This window comes from Rhinopithecus bieti, unplaced genomic scaffold (genome assembly GCF_001698545.2).
Source record: "Rhinopithecus bieti isolate Rb0 unplaced genomic scaffold, ASM169854v2 scaffold_34943, whole genome shotgun sequence".
Taxonomy (NCBI): Eukaryota; Metazoa; Chordata; class Mammalia; order Primates; family Cercopithecidae; genus Rhinopithecus; species Rhinopithecus bieti.
In genome coordinates this window covers 854063-866266 of record NW_016815584.1, presented here as the reverse complement: position 1 = coordinate 866266, position 12204 = coordinate 854063, and the positions used below count along the sequence as shown (strand labels likewise).

Genomic DNA, 12204 nt, shown 5'->3' with positions numbered 1-12204 from the left:
TCATCGATCCTGACTATGAAAAGTGCCGTTTACTTTGTTTCTTCCCTCAATGATCTGTAATATCCATGACGGCAGGGGACATGTTTTGTTCTTCCCTATATGCCCAAACCTAATAATGATTTTCAAAATAAGTACTCAAATATTTAATAAACATCTTATATGTGAATGTTCCTTGAACACCTCCAAGACATTTAAAACATTTTTCCCCACCCTCAAACTATAATCTGCTCCCGTTTACCTTCCCCAGTTATCTATCCCGATCCCAGAAGCTAGAAACCAGCAATCATGCCAAATCTATGTCCTTGTCCACCCTATCATATCCGTCCTGAGATGCTCCTAATTTTACCTCCTAATCTCTAATCTCATTAGCATTACCTTTGTCCAAACTAGGTCATTATTCTTCCTTGGATTTTAATTATCTCCCTTACTATCTCTTACTTCCAATCTCACTTCCTCTACACCATTTCCATACTGTTATTACAAAGACAATCCTAAAAATTAAAATCTTCTAGTAGTTTTTGAGACCAGCCTGGGAAACAAAATGAGACCTGTCTCCACTAAAAAAATAACAATAAAAAATAGTCAGGTGTTATGGTGCACGTCTGTAGTCCCAGCTACACAGGACGCTGAAGCCAGAGGATGGCTTGAACCCGGGAGGTCAAGGCTGCAGTGAGCCTTGTTAATGTTTAATGTCACTGTAGTCCAGCCTGGGTGACAGAGCAAGACCCTGTCTAAAAAAATAAAAATAAAAGGAAAATCTGATGTCACTTTACAGTTTAGAATCTTTCTAACATGGCTCACCACTGGTTTCTGGGTAAGATATAAACTCCTTGGCTTGTATGTCATTCAAACTTTTATTCTCTGGCCTTAAGATTCTTTTCAGTACACTACCTCTCTTAAAAGGATCCCGTCAACCAGGCATGGTGGCTCAACGCCTAATTCCAACACTTTGGGAGGCCAAGGTGAGTGGATCACGAGGTCAGGAGTTCAAGACCAGCCTAGCCAAGATGATGAAAGCCCATCTCCACTAAAAACACAAAAATTAGCTGGGCATGGTGACAGGTGCCTGTAGTGGTGTGAGATTACACCACTGCACTCCAGCCTGGCTGACAAAGTGAGACTCTGTCTTATTAAAAAAAAAAAAAATCCCTTTATGTGATTAAGGTAGAAGGGATAAAAATAATGAAATTAAAAAAAGATCTCCTCACCTCTTAGGGTTAGTTAGGTAACCATTTCTGCATGCTTTCTTTTTCTAAAAAGAGACGGGGTCTCACCGGGTCTCTACAAAAAATACGAAAATTTAAGGCCCGGGGCGGTGGCTCACGCCTGTAATACCAGCACTTTGGGGGGCCAAGGCAGGCAGATCAAGAGGTCAGGAGTTTGAGACCAGCCTGGCCAATATGGCGAAACCTCATCTCTACCAAAAATACAGAAATTAGCCAGGGATGATGGTCTGTGCCTGTAGTCCTAGCTACTAGGGAGGCTGAGGCAGGAGTATCGATTGAACCTGGGAGGCAGAGGTTGCAGTGAGCCAAGATTGCACCACCACACTCCAGCCTGGGAAACAGAGCGAGACTGTCTCAAAAAAAAAAAAAAAAAAAAGAGAGAGAGATGGGGTCTGATTATGTTGCCCAGCCTGGAGTGCAGTGGATAATCACATCACACACTAAAGCCTCTCAACTCCTGGGCCAAAGGACCCTCCTGCCTCGGCATTCCAATTAGTTGTGACTGCAGGCTTACCAATGCCCCCAGCTTATTTCGGCACACTTCTATAGGATCGGTATTTACCTCTCATCATATGTGGACATTATTTCATTCATGAGTCTCCCTAAGCTGCAAAGCCCATAAACATAATAAACTGTTTATATCCCGAAACAGAACGTCCCATAAAAATAATAAATTTGTAGAATTAACAAGTAATAAATCTAACTAAACCTATAGTGAACAGCTTCCATATACTGACAGCAGCAAAGAAGTAGAAAAAATAGCTCTCATACAATAGAGGGCATCAATAAAACTTGCACCTATTTAAAAAATAAAAACATTCCCATTATTTTTCTAGATAACCTCCAGGAATCTTTTCCTTAACTTATCTTCCATTCTGTTTTGAGTGTACCTTTGGTTTTCACTTAAACTAGATTTTACTTGGTATAAGGGGGCAAGTTTGTGATTTACCCTAATACAACAGTACCGAATATGCCTTCAAAAAATTATTCCAGGTTAGGTGCAGTGGCTCACGCCTGTAATGTCAACACTTTGGGGTGTCAAGGCAGGAGGATCGCTTGAGCCCAGGAGTTCAAGACCAGCCTAGACAACATAGTGAGACTGTCTCTATAAAAAATAGAAATATTTTAAAATAAAATCTAATTATCCCCCAGCTTGAAATGTATCAGGGCAACTCTAAAATGGTTATCAAAACATTTTGCTGTAGTGAGTAAAATACTACGGCTTGCTAATATTCTTACTCTTTGGCTATCCACATCTTTATTAATCTCTACACCATTCCTGTGAATAACACAGAATTCATTCCTTCTTACCATTAGGAACTCTATGAATTCACACTAGAATTCCCAAAATCTAGCTGGGCCTTGAGTCACCATTGTATAAGGGGTCAGCTTGAGATGGTTCCTGATTTGGATGAATAGGTTAAACAGTTCCCTGCTTTGTGAGGTCAAAAGCCTACCTTTTTTCAAATTTTAAAACCCTCCAGTGAGACAGCATTTTAATATTATGTTGTATCTCTTGTGGTTTGACTCTTGTGAAATTTTAATGAGATAAAAGTCTAAATAGAATACAATCCAAAATGTCACAAACCCAAGAAATATGTCAAATGACAGAAAATGTTTACTAATTTGTAATAATCTAAAAAAAAGGATTCCCCAATATGTTGTCTTGTTGCTAATCATTAATGCAAGCCACTTTCATTTTAAACTTCAGCTGCTCTTTCCAAGTACCCAAAATGTTCTAATCAGCCCAAGTTAATTAGAAACTCCTATTATTCCATTAGTTTACAAATAACTGAGGTGGTCCCCCTTGGGAAACACTTCAAGATGCACATACAAAACGCTTAATCCAAACACTTCCAGAGGCTATGACCTATACACATCAGCTAAACTGTTAAATGGGTTTATTTCCTAGTCTTTGTAATGAATCCAAGTGGACCTCACACCTCTTACCATCACCCAGGAAGGGTGTGCATCTGTTCCGAAGGCCCCCCTGGCTCCAGGTCATCCTGGCTGCTGCTGCTCCAGGCTGGGCATCCATGTTGCTGCAGCTTGTGGTTTGTGAGGGGTAGTGTACAGGAAAAGCAGGATGGGATTTCAAGGGAAACAGGAGGAAGATGGCTTTCGGGGAAAATGCCATCACGATCATAAGTGTTAAGTAGTACCACACACATTTTATTGCAGCACAGTTTAAAATTTAACAAATGAAAGATTAAAATAAAAAAACAAAATAAAAAAAATTAAAATACAGACGTCCAGAGATGCTCTAAAACAGTTAAGTTAAAGATCAGGAAAAATAAGGTCATAGACTTAACAGCCAGTAAAATTCTGTTCAGTGTGGGGAAGGGGATGAGGGCAAGGGTGGGGTTGGGAGAGAAAAGGTTTATGTGATCAATCCACTTAAAAATACTAATGCCTTCGCTTTCTCTCCCAAGATGCAAAACTCCAAAGTCAATCAGGAGGCCGGAGAAATTCTTAGAAACATTCAGAAAAACTCGATTTTAATCCGGTTAAAAATCATCAGTGTCATTATCATCATCATCATCACCATCATAAGTATTAATATAATAATAATAATAAGTAATAGTAACTAGTAACAACAATAAAAAGGAAATCAGCGGAAAGTCAGGAAAAATGTTAAAAAAAAATGGAATAACTTACTGTAGCTGAAGATCAAAAAAATCTCACTGTAAAAAAACAAAATAAAATAGCCCAGATTAGAAAACGGGAGGTGCAAAATGTCAAGTCAGTAAAGTTCATTTCTTTTCTCTTTCCAAAAGCAGTTTCCACAAAAACCGCAAGGATAAAGTTTTCAGTAGCAGACAAGCAAAGCCCTTTCGACATCATCAATCAATCTTAAAAATACACGAGGAAGTAGAGAGGTCAGTTTATGAGAGGCTAAAAGGCTCCTCCTCCTCTAACCCAACTGCTGCAGAAAAAAATAGAAATAGAAATTTTAAAAATTACATCTTAAATCCAGGTCCCGGTTTTGGAAACAATTAAAAAAAAAACACCTGTACATTTGCCGCAGTGCACACCAAGTTGCATCATTATGTTTAAAATGTCTTTATAAAATCAGTTTTGGAATGGAATGTGTGTGTTCTGGAAGGGTGGGGAAGGGAGGTTAAAAATCAAAGCTGAGCTCCAGTGAGTAGGGATGGGGTTCGCCTTGCTGCCCTGTGAAAGGAGAAGGGACAGATTGAGTCAGAGTTCCTCAGAAATGTTGTGCCCTAAACCCCCAAGACAGAAACATCTGTCTATTGCAGCTAACACACTTTGGTAAAGCATTAACATTCCACTGGGATGGGATAGCCTCCATAGAATCACCTCTACCGGTGACTGTCTTCACAATTCTTCAACATCAATAGGTGACTAAAACTAACTAAATCCATGTCAGTATGCCCTTGAGGGTCTCAAAAAGAGTATATTCAAATATTCCTCTTGATAATGAGCAGTTTGGGCAAAGAAAATACAGAAAAATCGGGCCAACAAATAGAGGTGAAATAGTGAGCAAATGTCAAATATTGAGACTGTAAAAATTAAGCCGATTCATGGGTTTTAAACTTAAATCCCATGGAGTTTTACTATGAGTAACAGACTGAAAGTGAATGGCCTACCATGAAGATCTATACTAGAGATGACTCTAGATCTCTAAGACCTAATAGGTTCTACTGTTAGGGGGAGAGATGTTTTAAATAAGGAGCACATTATTCCACTCACTGACAAAACAAAAATACAAATGGAATAAAAAAAGACTACTATGGCTATTGAATATTTAAGGTCATAAAATAGGTGAAAAAATTAAGGTCCTTATATTAATACTTCTTTTGTTTCTGTAGTCCACTGTTTACTACGTAGCATGTATAGCTAACTTCAAGTTATGAATTCTAAAAATGTGGTACACAATACACTAAAATAATTTCCATGACAAACTGGTTGTTTCATCAGCTAAAATAAGAACTACAATTAGACTGTAGCTCCTCGTGCAAACAATGAACTAGCTGCACTCACTTTTCAATTTATCCTTAAGGTCTTATGCTCCTTTGTAAATTTCAGGAAACCAAAATATTTTAAGGCCAGGTGTGGTGGCTCACACCTGTAATCCCAACACTTTGGGAGACTGGGGTAGAGCATGGCTTGAGCTCAGTACTTTGAGACCAGCCTAGGAAACGTGGCAAGACTTTATTAAAAACAAAAAACATTAACAGGGTGTGGTAGCCTGTAATCCCAGCTACTTAGGTGTCTGAGGAGCGAGGATCACTTGAGCCCAGGAGTTTGAGGCTGCAGTGAGCTCTGATGACGCCACTGCACTTCAGCCAGGCCAACAGAGAGAGACCCTGTCTCAAGAATTTCTTTTAATTGAGCATTTAGAAGTGTTCCTTGAGCCGGCCGGGCACGGTGGCTCAAGCCTGTAATCCCAGCACTTTGGGAGGCCGGGACGGGCGGATCACGAGGTCAGGAGATCGAGACCATCCTGGCTAACCCGGTGAAACCCTGTCTCTACTAAAAAATACAAAAATCTAGCCGGGCGAGGTGGCGGGCGCCTATAGTCCCAGCTACTCAGGAGGCTGAGGAAGCAGAATGGCGTAAACCCGGGAGGCGGAGCTTGCAGTGAGCTGAGATCCGGCCACTGCACTCCAGCCTGGGCGACAGAGCGAGACTCCGTCTCAAAAAAAAAACAAAAATAAGTGTTCCTTAAGCCAACTATGCACGAATGACTATAGCAGCAACAGGTACTGTAACTAAAACCATAAATTTTTAAAAAGTAGAAGTGTAGGAAGGACAGTTAATTTTTACATTTGATGTGTGAAACTGTACGAATGTACAAACTGCGGAAAAAGTTTGTGAAGAATTGTAGGAAATATACATCTGAATGTTCTTTTCCTGTTTATGAAATACAGTTATGGTGAAACATTTCATTTTCTTATTTGGAGCCACAGCCCAAACCTGGTAATCAATTTTCAAGATATGTAACTTTATAGTTCAACCACAACCAAATCCTTTGTACAGGTGCCACAAGACATAAGCTTAAAAGGAAAGAAAAATGTGAAAAGAAACCAATTCTATCTTTCAACATCAAGAAGTTCAGGTATCTCCCAAGATTTTGTTACACTGAAGAGCTACCACTCATAAAAAGACCAACTTTAGCACCATTTTCAATCAAGAATATTCCTTGAGGCCAGGCAGGGTGGCTCACTCCTGTAATCCCAGCACTTTGGGAGGCTTGGGGCGGGTGGACCTGAGTTCAGGAGTTGAAGGCCGGCCTGGAAACACGGCTCTGTCTCTACCAAAAATACAAAAAATTAGCAGGGCTACTCAGGCTGAGGGCACCCTTGAGCCTGGGAGGCAGAGGTTGCAGTGAGCTGATGCTACTGCATTCTAATCTGGGTGACAGTATGAGGCTCTCAAAAAAAAAAAAAGTATTCTTACATAAAGCTCAAAGGTAGTTTTTAAAGAAAGTATCTCTAGGTTATTATTTGTCAAAACCTGCCTGAGGTTTGGATCCCTTCTTCTAAAGGGGTACCTCTCAGAATGAATGATGCATGAGCATCATCACCTGGAACTTACTTTAATTTCAAGCTCTCGGGCCCCACCCCAGACTTAATCAGAAAACCTGGTGGTAGAGATCATAGCGATGTTTTAACTAGCCCTATTGATTCTGGTGTTGGCTAATGTTTGAGAACCACCGTGAAGATTTTAAACTGGGAATCTATCCCTTCCCCAGTTTATAATCAATTATTATTACTTATTATTTGAGACGGGGTCTCGCTCTGTCGCCCAGGCTGGAATGCAGTGGTGCGATGGCTCACTGCAACCTCTGCCTCCCAGGTTCAAGCTATTCTCCTGCCTCAGCCTCCCGAGTACCCAGGACTACAGGCGAGTAGCCAGGACTACAGGCGAGTAGCCAGGACTACAGGCAAGCGCCACCACGCCCAGTTTATGTTTGTATTTTTAGTAGAGATGGGGGTTTCACCATATTGGCAGGTTGGTCTGGAACTCGTGACCTCGTGATCCACCCGCCTCAGCCTCTCAAAGTGCTGGGATTACAGGCGCGAGCAGCCGCGCGTGCCCTCTAGAATCAATTCTTTAAACAAAGCGCCTGTCCTTCCAGTGTACTGTGACAGAATCAAGTTAGAGCACCAAATAATGTTTTCCTGATACAATATAAATCCAAAAACACATAACCTATCACAGTAAATGTACCAAAGAAACCTCTTTTCTTTGGTTAAGAAACCAAAATTTTTTTTTTTTTTTTTTTTTTGAGACGGAGTTGCCTCTGCCACCCAGGCTGGAGGTTGCAGTGGCCGGATCTCAGCTCACTGCAAGCTCGCCTCCAGGCGTTTTAGCCATTCTCTGCCTCGCCTCCGGTAGCTGGGCACTACAGGGCGCCCGTCCCTCGTCGCCCGCAGTTTTTGCTATTTTTAATAGAGACAGGGTTTCACCGTATTAGGCAGGATGGTCTCGCTCTCCTGACTCGTGATCCGGCCCGTCTCGGCCTCCCAAAGTGCTGGGATTACAGGCTTGAAGAACCAAAATCTTTCTTATAAGATTTTCTTCATTAACCAAAGAAAATAAATTTTCTTTGGTTAAGAAACCAAAATTTCTCATGTTAATAAATCCAATTCAGTATCAAGAAAACCTGTAGTTATGACACACCTCAACTTTCTAGTTCTCACCAATCCTCTAGTAAATCTAGTATGCACAAAACCAAAATCTTCCCATTTCCAATGAGAATACAAGAATATGCATATTAAGAGAAAATAATGCTCCCCAGAGACAACTACTATTTATTTGAAGAGTGAAATAATATGGTTAAGAATAGCAGTAACAACTACTAATTTAGAAACTGGGGCCGGGTGCCATGGCTCACACCTGCAATACCAGCATTATCTCAGAAGTTCGAGACCAGCCTGACCAACATGGTGAAACCCTGTCTCTACTAAAAATATAAAAATTAGCCCGGCGTGGTGGCACACGCCTGTAATCCCAGCTACTTGGGAAGCTGAGGCAGGAGAATCGCTCGAACCCGGGAGGCAGAGGCTGCAGCGAACCGAGATTGTGCCACTGCACTCCAGCCTGGGGCAACAGTGAGACTCCATCTCAAAAAACAAAAAAAAACTGCTTTAAAAAGACTGCATCTGTACAGTTTTTAGTCTTCTGGCAACAAAAAATTTGAATTAGAAACTAAAAACTCAAATAAGTTTAAAAAAGTCTAAGTCCTCTTATTTAAGCAAGGAGAATTAAAATCTATTTCTCCTCCTAGGCAAACTTACTCCCTACTCAACACCTCTCACATTCAACACTTATATATATAAGTTTTAATAATTTGCCCCTTAGTCTTTAAAATTAGAGCAACTAGCTATTTGAATTTATTCTTTGCTTGTTTCGCACTGCCATTCCATCCAAAACAAGGTCGAATGCCATGTCAAATCCTCTAAGAGATTTAATTACAAACCTAAGCTGTTTAAATTCTCCACAGAAGGAACATCAACTACCAAGTATTCCCAAGAGTGGCACAGGCATGCGGGAAAAAAAGGTCAGAAAACCTGCAACCTGGCCATCCTTCAACTTTTCCCCCTAGCCAATAAAAAATGTTACTAAATGCCTATCCAGTTGAGAACACACCTGGAATTGTGATATAAATGCCGTGGCAAACAGTTCTTGATATTAACTCAAAGAATTTTTGGTACACTGATACACATACTGATCTGATACACATACTGATCGGAAGGAACCCATATTTCTAACACCTCAAAGGCAAAGAAAAGTGCCCGTCAATCAATTTCAATTATCAAATGTTCTTAAATACTAATTTCTGACATTTCTCTTTGCCAACATTATTTTTACTACATGATTTCCCAATTAATCTATTTTTGCCTTTACCTCATTTCTAACAGTTTAGCACGATGATAAATTTTAGTTTTAAGTTCCTGTAATAATATACTTAAAGGGGTCGCGATGTTTTTGACCCTTATTTTACTTCCTATCAAATAGGTTGCCTTACAGATGAATTTCTTACCCGGCAGAATTGGTTTAAACTGTGCTTAACAGCTTTAGTTTTTGTGAAATTAACAGATTGTAAAAAATAAACTTAACCAAATCTCATGTGAGGATTTAAAAAACCGATTTCCCAGATAAGTGAACGTGACACTAAAGATCTGTTACTTTTTTAACTTATAAGTTTTTTATCAAATTTCAGCACCGAGCAAGTAACAGCACTGTTAATATTTGCTTAATAAAATATAGCTGTGAATTTTTGCCCAAGTTTAGGTGGACGGAAAAATTAACGCCAGAATAACCCGAAAGTCCAATTTTCTCATCTTACACTTAGGAAGTTACGTTAATAACAAATTCTCAAGTCTCGTAGTATCTTTCTTAAGCGCAATTTGGGAATTTCCAGTTACCTCGTGGTTTCCGTCATCATGTTCTTACAAAGATTCAAATATTGTACTTTTAGAACCCGGTATTCCATTAACCAGGTAAAAACCACTCGACTGACCTCGTGGTCAAATTCCTTAGTAGTTCTGCTACTGACTTAATATGACCCTAGTAATCAACACTTTACTGCCTCAGTTTCTGTCTGAGAAAGAGAGTTAATACCTACCTCAAGCAAAGTTCCACTAACTTATATATTTCAAGTGTTTTGTAACCTGCAGATGAAAAGTCAGCTGTAATTATTAATATAGTTATATCACAATATTTCCTTTTACAAACGTAAGTGAAAATAACTACTTCGAGCTCCATCATTTGCTCATAGAGGGGAATAAAATAAAAAGTTATCAGTAAAATGCTAAATCTTTTGTTAAACCTTTCTCGTAGGCCACGCGGCACGATCCAGGATTTAAAGGCTCGCGATACGTCTACTTGGTAACCTTCCCCTCCCCTCCCCAATTTTACATGTAAGAAGAACCGAATAGAAGGCATCGGCGCTATGTTAACTTCGACTATATTAATGAACATCGCGATCTTCATTTTCAGGATCTCGGAGTCCTCGCGGTCGTAGAAAATGAAAGGAAAGCAGCCGTTAACACAGGAAGAGCGAAAAAAGGGCATTTTCCCTGGCGATCGCGGCCTAGAGGACACCAGGTTAAACCTACGCAGAGGCTGAGGGCTGTAAAACCCCTCCCGCTTCAGACCTAATCCCCCAAAACAAACAGAATAAATGAGGGCCCGGTTAGTTAGGGGAAGGGTTCCCTCATATTCTCTCCCACACCCCCTCTCGCTTCCCGAAAAACCCAGCGCCTTCCCTGCGTCCGCCCTCTCCACTTACCAGGAGGGGGGAGGGAGAAGAGATTCGATTCTGAGTCTCCTACTCCCGGATTCTGCGTGGAGAAACCGACTGCTGGTCGAGGTCGGCAACGCGGACACAACCGCTCAGTCTTCGTCTCTTCACAAAATGGCCCCCGAGTCTCCTCTGCCGCCGAGGCGAAGGCCTAGTCCCCGCCCCATCCCTGAGAATCTTCCTATTGGCTGTGTGTTTTTTCGCTCCCGCTCCTAATTAGACAGTTCAACCGCTTCTCACAATGATATCCAGTCACAATTGGCAGTGGGTTAGACTAAGCAGAAGAATTTCCACATGCGTGAGAGAAACTAGTTTGTAACTGGTTAATTTTCCTGTCATTTATCGCCTGGGGAATGCTTATTGGCTATTGCACCGGACGACCCTCTGGGTGGAAACTCGCCTTTGTATCGCGCACCGTCTCACATCCGGGTATCTGGAAGGCCTGATTGGCGGCCGCGGTGTCCTATCGCTGCTCCTTAGAGTGCCTAGTAAAAGGTTCGCCCAGACCTCGGATTTCCGGCGGTGCGGGGGCGGGGAAGGAGTTGAGGGGCGTTGTTAGGTGACGGGCGCAAAGGACTTGCCCTAGCCCCGGGCCTAGGAGAAAAAAAGCGCGAAATGAAGCCTCCGGCGTGCGATGTGAATAAAGAAAGAACTTTACTTAAAATGAGGAGGGACCAGCGGTGACTAGGCCGTGTTGAAGTGTGTAGAAAACTAACCAGCCCTGTCGTTTTTCCAACCCGAGAGCCTTTCTCAGTTCCAGATTCGAATGTCAGCTACCTCGTAGACATCTCTGCTTCTCAGCCTATTAAACCCTTCTTCAGACAACACATATTCCATCGAAACCTACTGACTTCCTTATTCCTCTCCAATATGAAAAGTAAATGAAGTGCAAAATCCCGGCCTCTGGCCCAAGGCATCTCACTCACTGGCCCATCCCTCCGAATCTGCTCCCTTAATTTCCCTCCTCTTAAAATGGCTTGTCTCCTAGCTACCCCCGTCACCTGCCAGTCCTTCTGGTTACATTATAGGAACCGCGCACGCAGTGGATTAGCATCAGCTCTACTAAGGGAGCGATTTCTTTTTTTTTTTCTTTTCTTTTTTGTTTTTTTTTGTTTTTTTTTTTTTTGAGGCAGAGTCACTGTCGCCCAGGCTGGAGTGCAACTGCCTCCAGTTGAGGTTGATTGGCGGCCACGGTGTCCTATCGCTGCTCCTTAGAGTGCCTAGTAAAAGGTTCGCCCAGACCTCGGATTTCTGGCAGCGTAAGGAGATCCTGAGTGACGACCTCCAGCGAGATTGGCTCACTGCAACCTCCGCCTCCCGGGTTCAAGCGATTTTCCTGCCTCGGTCTCTCTAGTAGCTGGGATTACAGGCGCACGTCACCATGTCCAGCCAATTTTTGTATTTTAGTATAGATGGGATTTTGCCATGTTGGCCAGGCTGTTCAGGTGATCCGCCCGCCTCGGCGTCCCAAAGTGCTGGGATTACAGGCGTGAGCCACCACGCCAGACCGCTTTAAACTATTTTAAAAAGCAAAGACAGGCCGGGCGCGGTGGCTCAACCCTGTAATCCCAGCACTTTGGGAGGCCGAGACGGGCGGATCACGGGGTCAGGAGATCGAGACCATCCTGGTTAACATGGTGAACCCCGTCTCTACTAAAAACTACAAAAAAAACTAGCCGGGCGAGGTGGCGGCGCCTG

The 12204-nt window shown here is 42.0% G+C and overlaps 1 protein-coding gene across 14 annotated transcripts in view; it reads right to left on the bottom strand.

Moving 5' to 3' along the window:
* HNRNPC (heterogeneous nuclear ribonucleoprotein C) overlaps window positions 1–10921 on the bottom strand; it is a 61928-nt gene extending 51007 nt beyond the window's left edge. For 4 of the 14 annotated variants that reach the window (XM_017853488.1, XM_017853495.1, XM_017853481.1 and 1 more), the window contains exons 1-2: window positions 10495–10921; window positions 3885–3910 (exon numbers count right to left, since the gene is read on the bottom strand). The gene's annotated coding sequence lies outside the window, so the exon portion shown is untranslated. Of the gene's footprint in view, window positions 1–3169; window positions 3850–3884; window positions 4401–9828; window positions 9875–10494 lie in introns of those variants that run through there. The other 10 variants (XM_017853489.1, XM_017853496.1, XM_017853484.1 and 7 more) reach the window with 6 other exon arrangements.
* Window positions 10922–12204: the final 1283 nt, after the last annotated feature.